The sequence below is a fragment of the Coffea eugenioides genome, unplaced genomic scaffold (genome assembly GCF_003713205.1).
Source record: "Coffea eugenioides isolate CCC68of unplaced genomic scaffold, Ceug_1.0 ScVebR1_3401;HRSCAF=4607, whole genome shotgun sequence".
Lineage (NCBI taxonomy): Eukaryota > Viridiplantae > Streptophyta > Magnoliopsida > Gentianales > Rubiaceae > Coffea > Coffea eugenioides.
Genome location: NW_020863976.1, coordinates 109077 through 119188, shown reverse-complemented (window position 1 = coordinate 119188; position 10112 = coordinate 109077). Strand labels below are relative to the sequence as shown.

The 10112-nt window shown below is 36.7% G+C and overlaps 1 long non-coding RNA gene across 1 annotated transcript; it reads left to right on the top strand.

Moving 5' to 3' along the window:
* The first annotated feature begins 4903 nt into the window (after positions 1–4903).
* Positions 4904–7308, top strand: LOC113757886. The gene is made up of 3 exons (XR_003466521.1): positions 4904–4927; positions 6400–6477; positions 7208–7308. It is a non-coding gene; the product is annotated as an uncharacterized LOC113757886 (long non-coding RNA).
* The last annotated feature ends 2804 nt before the right edge of the window (positions 7309–10112 follow it).

The window sequence follows — 10112 nt, the reverse complement described above, 5'->3', positions numbered from 1 at the left end:
TTGTGAACAGGGGCCGATGAACAGTACCACCGCGAACAGTATTTTTTTTTTTTTTTTCCTTTTGACGACTCGATGCAAGGTTAGGACTTCACTTGGAAGAAATTTAATGGGAGTTAAACCCTTGAAAAACCTGTTTTCAAGAACGTAATCACACTAAAAAATTCCAACCTCGATCAATCAAGGGGGTAGGTTAGACTCAAGTGATAAAATAAAATAAAAAAACAAGAATCAAAAATTTTTTTTTTCCTTTTTAAATCAGAAGGTGGCAAGGGTTTCGATAGAAAAAAAATAGAAAAATAAGAAAAGAAAAAAGGATATTAACCTGAATCAAGAGCCGAAGCTCTGATACCAGATGATACGAACTCGACCCAACAAGAACCTGTCTTGAAGAACCGAATCGATCAGGCAGCGGAAGGATCTATCTTGATCAGGTTATGGATACAAAGATGGAAAAACCTTACGACCTCTCTAATCCCCGAGATTGCGAACAATCTTGATATTATCTCAACCCACAAACTAACGGATTAGGAACCAAAGGTGTTGGTAGAATGGCGCCACAATTCAACGTGATCTTGAATTGATAAGCAAAACTTGAACAAAGGAGATACAACTCACTTTGTATCAAGGAACGCTCCCAAAGGAACAAGAAAGAGAAAACTCTCAATTTTTATTCATCTCATCATTGTCTCCCCGAATAGTTAAATAAAGTTGACTATTTATAGCCTTACAAGACTCAAAACCCTAATCTAAATTGGAAACAATACAAGTTTCCTTATTTGACTTGACTTCTAAACTTGACACAATTTCCTAAACAAATTTGGAAGCAATTAACTGCTTTCCTAAAACTCTAATTCAACTAGAATAGGAACTAACTAATTCAAATTGGCTTAACTATGGTCAACATGACCTTAGCCTTTATTCCCTAATTCAAGCAACTTACTTAACTCTCAATTTGGAAATCAATCAAGATATCAATCAAGATTTGGAAATCAATCAAGATACCAATCAAGATTTGGAAGCCGATTAAAATTTGGAAAATTTGGATCTTCAATGATTCTCGAGCCCGATTGCACCATCAACCATCATTGGAATGTGAGGACTTGTAAAATGAAAGGAATCCATGCAAATCTTCATGTTCTCATCATGGACCTTTTCTTAGAAATAAGAATGAATATTGGTCGTGAATTGCAGAGTAAATAGTTAAGTTTTATGTGGCATAAAAGCTAATTCTCAGATTAGGTGTGAAGAGTAGAGGCGTTGGACCGAAATTTAAGTAAATACGAACCTGCATGTTTGCTTATGTTCTTGAAAGCATTTTATTCTCAAAAATGATTTGTGGGGTTAAATGATTTTTCTTGATCAAACGTTCAAATAACAAATGTTAAACTTCTTACCAAAAGTCGAATGCATTTAGAAATTTTGACTATCAAGATCAGAACCAATCTCTTTTCTTCTTGTCTTCCATTTGAATAGCCAGTTTATTTATATATATATATAGACCACAATTTTTCCAAATGTGTATTTGATATCCTATTATTAGTTTGGTTACGAAAGGTACGTGAAAAGCTTTCCTCGAACGAAAAAGACCTTCGGTTGGCCGTTTTGGGACAAAAGAAGCTAGATCATTTCTAAAATTGTTAATTTTGAAAATCGAATACTAGTAAATAATTTTGGACAATTCAAGTACGACAATTTGGTGAGTGAAATCTTTTATAGAAAATATATCTTTGTACTCGAGTTTTGAACTACATAATTGAGTCATTTGATTTAGTCGGAAAAAAAAAGAGGGGTAAATTTCGAGGACGAAATTCATTTTAAGGAGGGGAGAATGTGAGAACCTCGAAAAAAAATATATATAAAATAATAATAATAATAAATATACAGTTACATATTACTTTTGCATGTTAGATTTTTAATAAATCCCACTTCTATCTTTACTTGTTCTTAAATAAGCACGTAAAAATAGTTTTTATGCTACAAACAATTCAATTGTGTAAAATATTGAAATTACTTGATTCTTGCCAAGATAAATTGATATTTCTTGATGTAAATTATTTTATCGCCTTAATATTAATTCCTTGAATTCCGATAGCTAGTTTTAATCGTTAATAATGTTAAGTGTTAATAGGAACCTTAGCAATAAGATGAAGTCGGTAAATTTTAGACAAAACCGTTACAAGTGCACTTAGTATACTTAGGACGTTAAAATCTCGATAATCGAATCTTTGCGAGAATAGTATATTATTAGGCATTCAAATTACAATTAGGGTAAATTTTGGAATTAGATTAAGAATAAGGACTTAAGTGGAAATTCGGAGGAAACGTGAAAAGAGTAAAATAGCCTCCACCACCTCGGAAGTTACCATGCAACCACCAAGGATCCATTGGCCAACCTTTTAAAATCACAATTCCATTTCTGCCGGATCACATTTCCTTTCTCCTCTCAAACACTCAACCTCCTCCATCCGTGATTCATCTTCATTTCAGCACCCCATCTCCACTCCACTATCACACCTCAAACCACAACAACATTCTCTCTTTGCCTTGTTATTATCGACCGAGAGTGAAGAGCCGAGCTTCCCATTTTCCTGTCTGATCAGAAGCTTGAGCAAGGGAGGAAGTTGCGCAAGTTGCTTTCTTAAACTGTTCGCGAGTGAGTGTGAGTGATAACCGCGTGAGTTTTATCATCCTCTTCCTCACTGCCTAGAGCTTCCATTCCTTTCTTCAACCTCAACCAGCTGCGATCATCCTCCATTCCATTCCGCGTGCAAGCTTGAGCAAGAGAGGGAGTTGGCGGGCTGCATTCCTGTGCTGTCAGAGAGCTAGCCGAGAAAGAAACATTGCAGCTTCTTGTTGCGTGAGCTGAGCTTCCAGCCGAGGTAAATTCTAGACTTAGGCTAGCTAATTATGGGTAGATGAAGCTGTTTAAGAGCTTGCATGTGAAGTTTATGCTTCCGGATGATGAAATCAAAGCATTAGAAAAATCTGATTTGGAAGGAATGGGTTTGCCGAGAAGCTGAAATGGAAATGCAGCTTTAATTTTGTTTCCCTGAGGCAATCTAAGCTTATAAATGTGATTAACTAATTTAAGACAAGATGATTAAGCTTTGCATGCAGCTCATTAGCTCGGTTAAGCAAGAAAAAAAAATGAACAAGAAAATCTGCTGCATGCAAGATCATCCGAGAATAGCCGAATGAATTTCTGGATTTGTGGATGTTTATAGTTGCTGTCCGAACTTGATCTGAACTAGAAATGATAGTAATTTCATTAAGTAGCCTTGCATGTTAGTTTTGGGTACTTAACACAATGATTCAACTGAGGTAAATTCGGATTTAAGACCAAAAATGTTGAAGCAAAGTGCTGGAATTTCTCAGCTTAGCCGAGGGAAGAAGAAAGAATTTTTCCAGATTTCTTTTGCAAATTTTGGGTTCCAGATTGTTACATTAAAGTTTGATTCGCTGTAAAATATCCTATACTTGTTGATTGCACTTTATAATATTGTAAGATAGCCATGCATGTGGCTGTTGAGCCGTGGAAAAAAAAAAGAGAAGAAGAAAGAAATCTGAATTTTTAGAATTGCTTGAGAGTTAAGCCGCCATGACATTCTTCATGTTTTTGGGTTGAGTTCTTGGCTATTTAAGTGATTTGCACAAGCGTTAAATTTTTAATGGAATTAATTGCTGGAATTACATGTTATTAGTTCTAGTTGGTTGATTTCACTTTAGAATATATTAAGATGGTTATGCATGTGAAATTTTGGGGTGACCATTTGATTTTATGGCTGAAATGTTGACATGGAAGTTACTTGGTGGATAAACCACTAGCGGTTTAGTCGATGGAATTTCTTGGCATTGGAATGGATATTTTGGAAAAAAAAAATGGCTGGAAAATGTTTAATCTGTAATTGTTATGTGTAATGAGGTTATTGGTTGCAATCTTGGAAAAGAGGTTGTTGCAAATCTTGTCCTTGGTTTCAAATACATGAAATTGATTTTTAATCTTTGAAATTTTGGTTAAATTGTTGTAAGAAGTAATTGTTGGATGCCAAGAGCTAATGATTGATGAAGCTCTTGGCCATTTGAGTATTTTTTGCAAGAGTAAAATTTTGGTTGGATTTGTTTGACGTTTTGGACTACCTTTGCTTAATTTTGATTAGAATTGATGTGAGGACCCATAATTTTATTATTTCAAAATATTGTTAAATTGGTCATTTTACAAATATTTCGTACTCGAGTTACCCAAAAAAAAATTACTAAAGTATATGAATTTCTCGAAAATAAATTTTACCGATTGGTTCTTTACGCGCATATTATTTTAATGCCCAAATTTATTCAAGATGAATTGCTTATCGTGTTTTTTTTTATTGTTATATATATATATACTTGAATTAACATATTTTAGAGTTTTAGAATCGAATAAGTTGAATGTCCAAGTTCAAACGAGAAAACCCTTAAGTTTGACCTTTATACGCGCCCGTGCCGAAAAGGGCCCGACAGGCACATTAATTTGATTAATTGGAGATTTTAAGAACATGATATTAGACTACTAGTAATGTACTAGGGAAATTACCTCAGAGGTTTAGTGCACAAAAGTTGCAAACGAGCGCGAAAATTGGACACGCGAAGACCCTAAACGGACCTAGCATGAGTTGACACTTAGACTTAACCATTAAGTCACCAATTCTCTCCACTTTCATTACAATACCTGATTTCACTCTCTCTCCTCTCGTCACTCTCTAGTTGGTCGAAGATGGGAAGAAAAAAAATCTAGCCAAAATCCTCACAAACTTGCTTCAATCCACCTCCAAATTTCATCATCCATTAGAGGGCTTTGATCCTAGCTTGGAAGAGGGGGCTGTTCATCAGTTTTCTTGGAGGAATTTCGGTCAAAATTTCTGCCTTAAAGCTGTCCAACTAAGTTCTTGAGGTAACTCACTCACCCACACTTTAATCTTGCAAAATTATAGCTCAAATGGAGCAAAGGTAGCATGGGTTTGCAACCTATGGTAGAATTTGGGTTGATTGGTTGAGTAATTATGTTCTTGCAATTCCATGACATGCTCGAGGGTTTGAGGATGTTTATTGGTGGCTGATGTGATGAATTAACATGTTGTGGTTGCTGATATTGTGCTATGTTACATGTATATAGAATGATTGATGGAATGAAGTTGGAAGAGAGTTAGAAATTTGGAGAAGGTACTGTCTGAAATTTCTGATTTGCTGCCGACTTTCTTGTTTGCTGCTGCCCTGCAATTTCGAAAATTTTCTGGTGCTAATTGAGCTTCCAAATTGGTGTAGATATGTTGTGCTATGTGTATTGTGGTTGTCTACCAAAAATCAACCCAAATGGTTGGTTAAATTTTGAGTTACAAGTAAAGAAGCAAAACTGGAACAAGCTCCAGAATTTTCTGACCAGCAACATTTGTGTAGCTATAACGTTTTGCTCGTTGATCAAAATTGAGTGCCATTTGTGGCATTTGAAAGTAGACTCTTAGAGCTTTAAAATGGTACCAAGCTCATTTTCTAGTTTGTCCCGAGCGAATCGTGGCGAGTTTTGAAAGTTGGCTGCCTGTTTATTACTGTTCATCCGAGACTGTCAAGAAAATCCATTTTGTTGCTTGATTTTGAACCGCTTATGTCTGGATTTTGGAAATGATTTCTTCTGCATAAATATATCCTTATGAACCTAGTTTCTAACACCACCAACCGTTTTCAATTTCACTGAGAATCGAGTGAGATACGGCCTAATTAGCGAAGTGCATTAAATCTGGAAAATAGGCCAACAGTCCAGGAATTTTAGCGAACTTCAACTTTTTATTTCTTGAGTTAGGAACATCGGAATCGAGTTCCGTTTTTTTCATTTGAAACCTGGATTGGAACTTTACATGCATATCAAATTTCAAAGGCTGGTTTTGATTCTACGATTTTTAACGAAATTCCAAAATTATTGGAAAAACTTGGACTGTTTTGACCTATCTTCAATGAATAGTAAACTTTCTTGGAGAAATTGACTTGTTTCTGATTTGATTCTTGGAAAGTGACCTTCTACAAAGTTTTTATGCTTCGAATGAAGTTTTTGACGGTGTAAAATTTTCTATTTTAGACTTTCCGAACTTCCGGACTGATTTTTCCACGAATGACTCGAAAAGTGAAAATTTCCAATTTGGACCTAAATGTTCTTTTAAGGGCCTAGGTTACATTTTTACAACTCTTAGAGCATTTCAAACCTATTTTCATGAGTTCACCTATCACTTGAGACCTCATTTGAAAGTCGGTTCCTTATGAACTGAAATACTTTGGAAACTTGAATTGTGGAGTCAAAATTGACTATTTCTTTTCTTTACACGAATACTGTATGGCCTGGAATTTGAGATACAATGCATTATTGCATACTTTCAGGATCTCAAGAGGACTTCGAGGGAACTCCCGGCGAAGCGTCTTAGAGCTAATTTCTCAAACTTTGACTTTTGATACTTGGTGAGTATCAAGTGCATGTGAAGTGTTTAAATGAAATGATTCTTGTACTTGCTAGTTAATGAGGCTAGGGCGTAATTTATCACCATTGTCCTCTCTTTCATGAAATTGCTTGCTTGATAAGTGATACGTGTTACATGTGAATGCAAATGAAATTGTTTTTCGTGAGCATTGAGCGGCAGAATGTATCATGCCCTTTTAGGGTAGGAGGTACCGCTCATCCCGTCTCAATGCTATGACCAAATCTTGTCGATTGGAGCTTCGTCTCATCGACCTAAAAGTGAATGGGGGGGGACGCCCCAACCCATTGGCTAGCCTTGTAACTCGAGCCGGCAAGGGCTTGGTCGAGAAACTTGGTGAACCTTGGGAAGTGTTATAGCTTGATCCAAATAAGGGGTCTTGCTAGGTATACTTGTTAAGTGATACCACCTACATGCTTGTTTGGTTACGGATCCAAGAGGGTGTCATGGTGGCTGGAGGTAGTAAGTGGAGTTCTACATGGATAACTGTGAAAGTTGACGGAGGGTCAACTACCTGAGCTTGGATCGCGCGTGGATTAGCTCCTGAGAGCTCCCGTATCCTTTTATTGTGATTAAATTCCTTACTTGCTTAATGTTTCGCAGTTACTTGTTACTCGAGTTATTGCTTTATATTGTGTCTTTGCTCGCATGCTTGTATGTTTTCCCTTGGCCTCACTGAGCATTAACTCATCCCAATTTTTTTTCCTTAACAGGTTTGGAAGTGGAAGTTCTGAGGCTTAATTGGTGACCCCCAAAAATAATTTTTCCCCACAGGGCTCGAGGCCAAAGAAAGCGCTTGTATTGATTTATTAGTGCCTGAAGGGATATCTCATATATAATTTGAATTCGATTCACTTGATAAGTATTTGATGTAATTATTTGAGAACTGAGGACTTTTGTCTTATTCGGGGAATGATACCCTTACTTGAGATTTGTAATGTATCTTATCTCGTTCTAAGTTTGAAAAATGTTATTTCGTTTATTCTTGAGGTTGTACCCTATGTTATTGGATATGAGTGATGTATTTTATTTGAGAACTGTAGTGAGTCCCGACGAGAGTTGGGCAGGCGGTCCGCCGAGCCCTTTGGTTCGCCTTAGGAGAAGGTGGGGCTGTCACAATTGAACTTGTGAGACCTAGGGCTAATGATTGATGAAGCCCTAGCGAAACTGATGTTTGAATTGCGATTTTTGGTTATATTGGTTTGGTCTGGACATGCGTAAAAAAAAAAAATTTTTTGAACATAAATGGATGAGATTACTCGAGAAAAATGTGCACTTGGTTGACTGTTGTGAGAAAATTTGGCCAAGAGAAGGGGATTGAGCATCCGATCAGTTTTCCTTCGAATTATAGCTGAAACTTTCATACTGGATGCTTAAGACTATTTTGTGGCTTGCTAGTCACTTTTTGCTTGTTGAATTGAAGTAAAAACTGAAGAAAAATTATGGACAAAGCATTATAAGTTAACCGTTTATTGCTGGAGGTAGTATACGGTCACTGGCCGAATTAGTTAAGGTTTTTCGTGAGATTATTTTCTGGAATGGTGTAACATTTATGTTGGTTGAGATTGGGCAGATTATAAGCTATAAAGACTAAGCATAACACAATAATGCTAAAAATTCAAGTGTCGGTACTTTTAAAACCTGGCTAACCAGCTAGTTCTTTCTTTCGCTTAAACTAGCTTTATTACCTTTAGAAAATGATTGCACTAGTTTTTAAAACCCTAGGTTTTATTTTATTTTATTTTCTTTCTTTTAAAATTGTCCCGGCTAGTTGTTCTAGAGGAAAATTGTCAAAAACACGAGATTTTAATAATTTTAACTAAAAAAAAAATTGTAGAAAACTTGCTCGGCAAGAAAACTTACTTTAAGTAAATTAGATTTAGCTACACCTCTAGAAAGAAAAGTATTTTTAAGGAAACTATACGAAATATTTTACTGCTTTTAACTTTAAGTGGATTGTCGATTTATTTCAAGAAAATAAACTAGTTATATACTAGATAATCTTTTATATACGTAAACCAAGAACTTGTATAGTAAAACTTATAGTTTTAGAACTTGGTTTTCTAGAGTTTAGCGAGGACGTGGATTTCGATTCCCAACTTGATCTGTGACTTCACTCTTGGTGAGTGTCCCTGCTTGTTCTATGCCTACTTGATTAAAGTGCTTTCTTGACTTGATATGTGATAATTGGAAAATGGTTTCTGATCCATCGAAGTGAGCAGTGTGTACTTTATCACACTAGCCTTTCGAGTGGTGACTTGTTTGAAATGTTTTCGTGAGCATCCTGCTTGCACTTGCTAAGCACTGAGTAGGGGAATGTACCACACCTTAGGGTGGGAGGGCCTCTTATCCTATCTCACGTGCTAAGTACTGAGTAAGGGAATGTACCACACCTGAGGGTGGGAGGGCCTCTTATCCTATCTCAAGTACTAAATCACTAGGCAGGGGAATGTACCACACCTTAATGGTAGGAGGGCCTCTTATCCTGACCTGGTAACCACGTGTTGGACGTAACGTTGTTGGGTGAATCCCTCGACCAGTCTATATTAAGATATACTCGAGTATTACCACTCTCGTGTTTGGCGTTCGGGCCCGGTAAAGGGGTATGATTGGTGGCCGGAGTTAAGAAAAATAAAAAGATCTACATGGACCTTAGGTAGTGAGAGTTGACGGAGGGTCAACTACGGTAGATTTTGATCAAGCGTGGAGAATGGCTCCTGAGAGCCCTGTATCCTATCTTGTGCTGTTATACGCTTTCCTAATTGTTCAATTTGTGAAATTGTTACTCGTTGTTTGATTTACGTGATTGCATGTCTTGGGGCACAATTGAGCTTTAACTCACCCCACGTTCATTTGTTTTCCTTGACAGGTCCTGGCACTTGAGCAAGACTTGAAATCTAATTTCACTTTTATGCATGTAGTTTGAGTTAAACATTGTATCTTTTATTTTGGATTGCCGCTTGAAGCTGGAAAAGTGTAAACCCTGGAATTGTTATTTGGCTTGTACTAATGTATTTGGATTGTATGTTTTTGTTGCCTGGTTTGTAACGCGTAAGGTATTTAAGAGTCGACGATTGGCTATCTTAAAAATGCTGTTATCTCTGAAGTTAATGTGGTTTTAGTCTTCAGCCTATTTGGAAGGAAACGGTGTTGTAATAGTTTAGGTTATTCTTCGGAAGGAGTTGGATAGTTTGCTTGTGTGAGTCCTAGCGAGAGCTAGGCAGACGGCCCGCCAACCCTCTGGTTCGCCTTAGGGGGAAGTGGGGCTGCCACAATGTCGGTCCCTCTAACCAAAAGTATTAATAGAAAATGCATTTTGGAGGAGAGAAAGTGTTTTAGTTCCCTTAATACCCTTAAGCTGACCAAAAAAAATCTACGTAGAAAGTGTGAGGGTCAAAGTGTGAAAAGCATGAAAATTGGACTGCAAGTGAGAAAGGTGAATGACCGTTAGGAAGGCAAAGTTAGTTTTGGCTTCCCAGCAGCAATATTAAAAGGCAGAAATAGCTTTAGAAAATGGGCAGATTGAGAGGAAATTGGTACAAGAAAATGACCAGCTATTAAAAAGTATGACATTTTACTCTTATTTATTTGTTTGTGCTATGTTATTTGTACACCTTC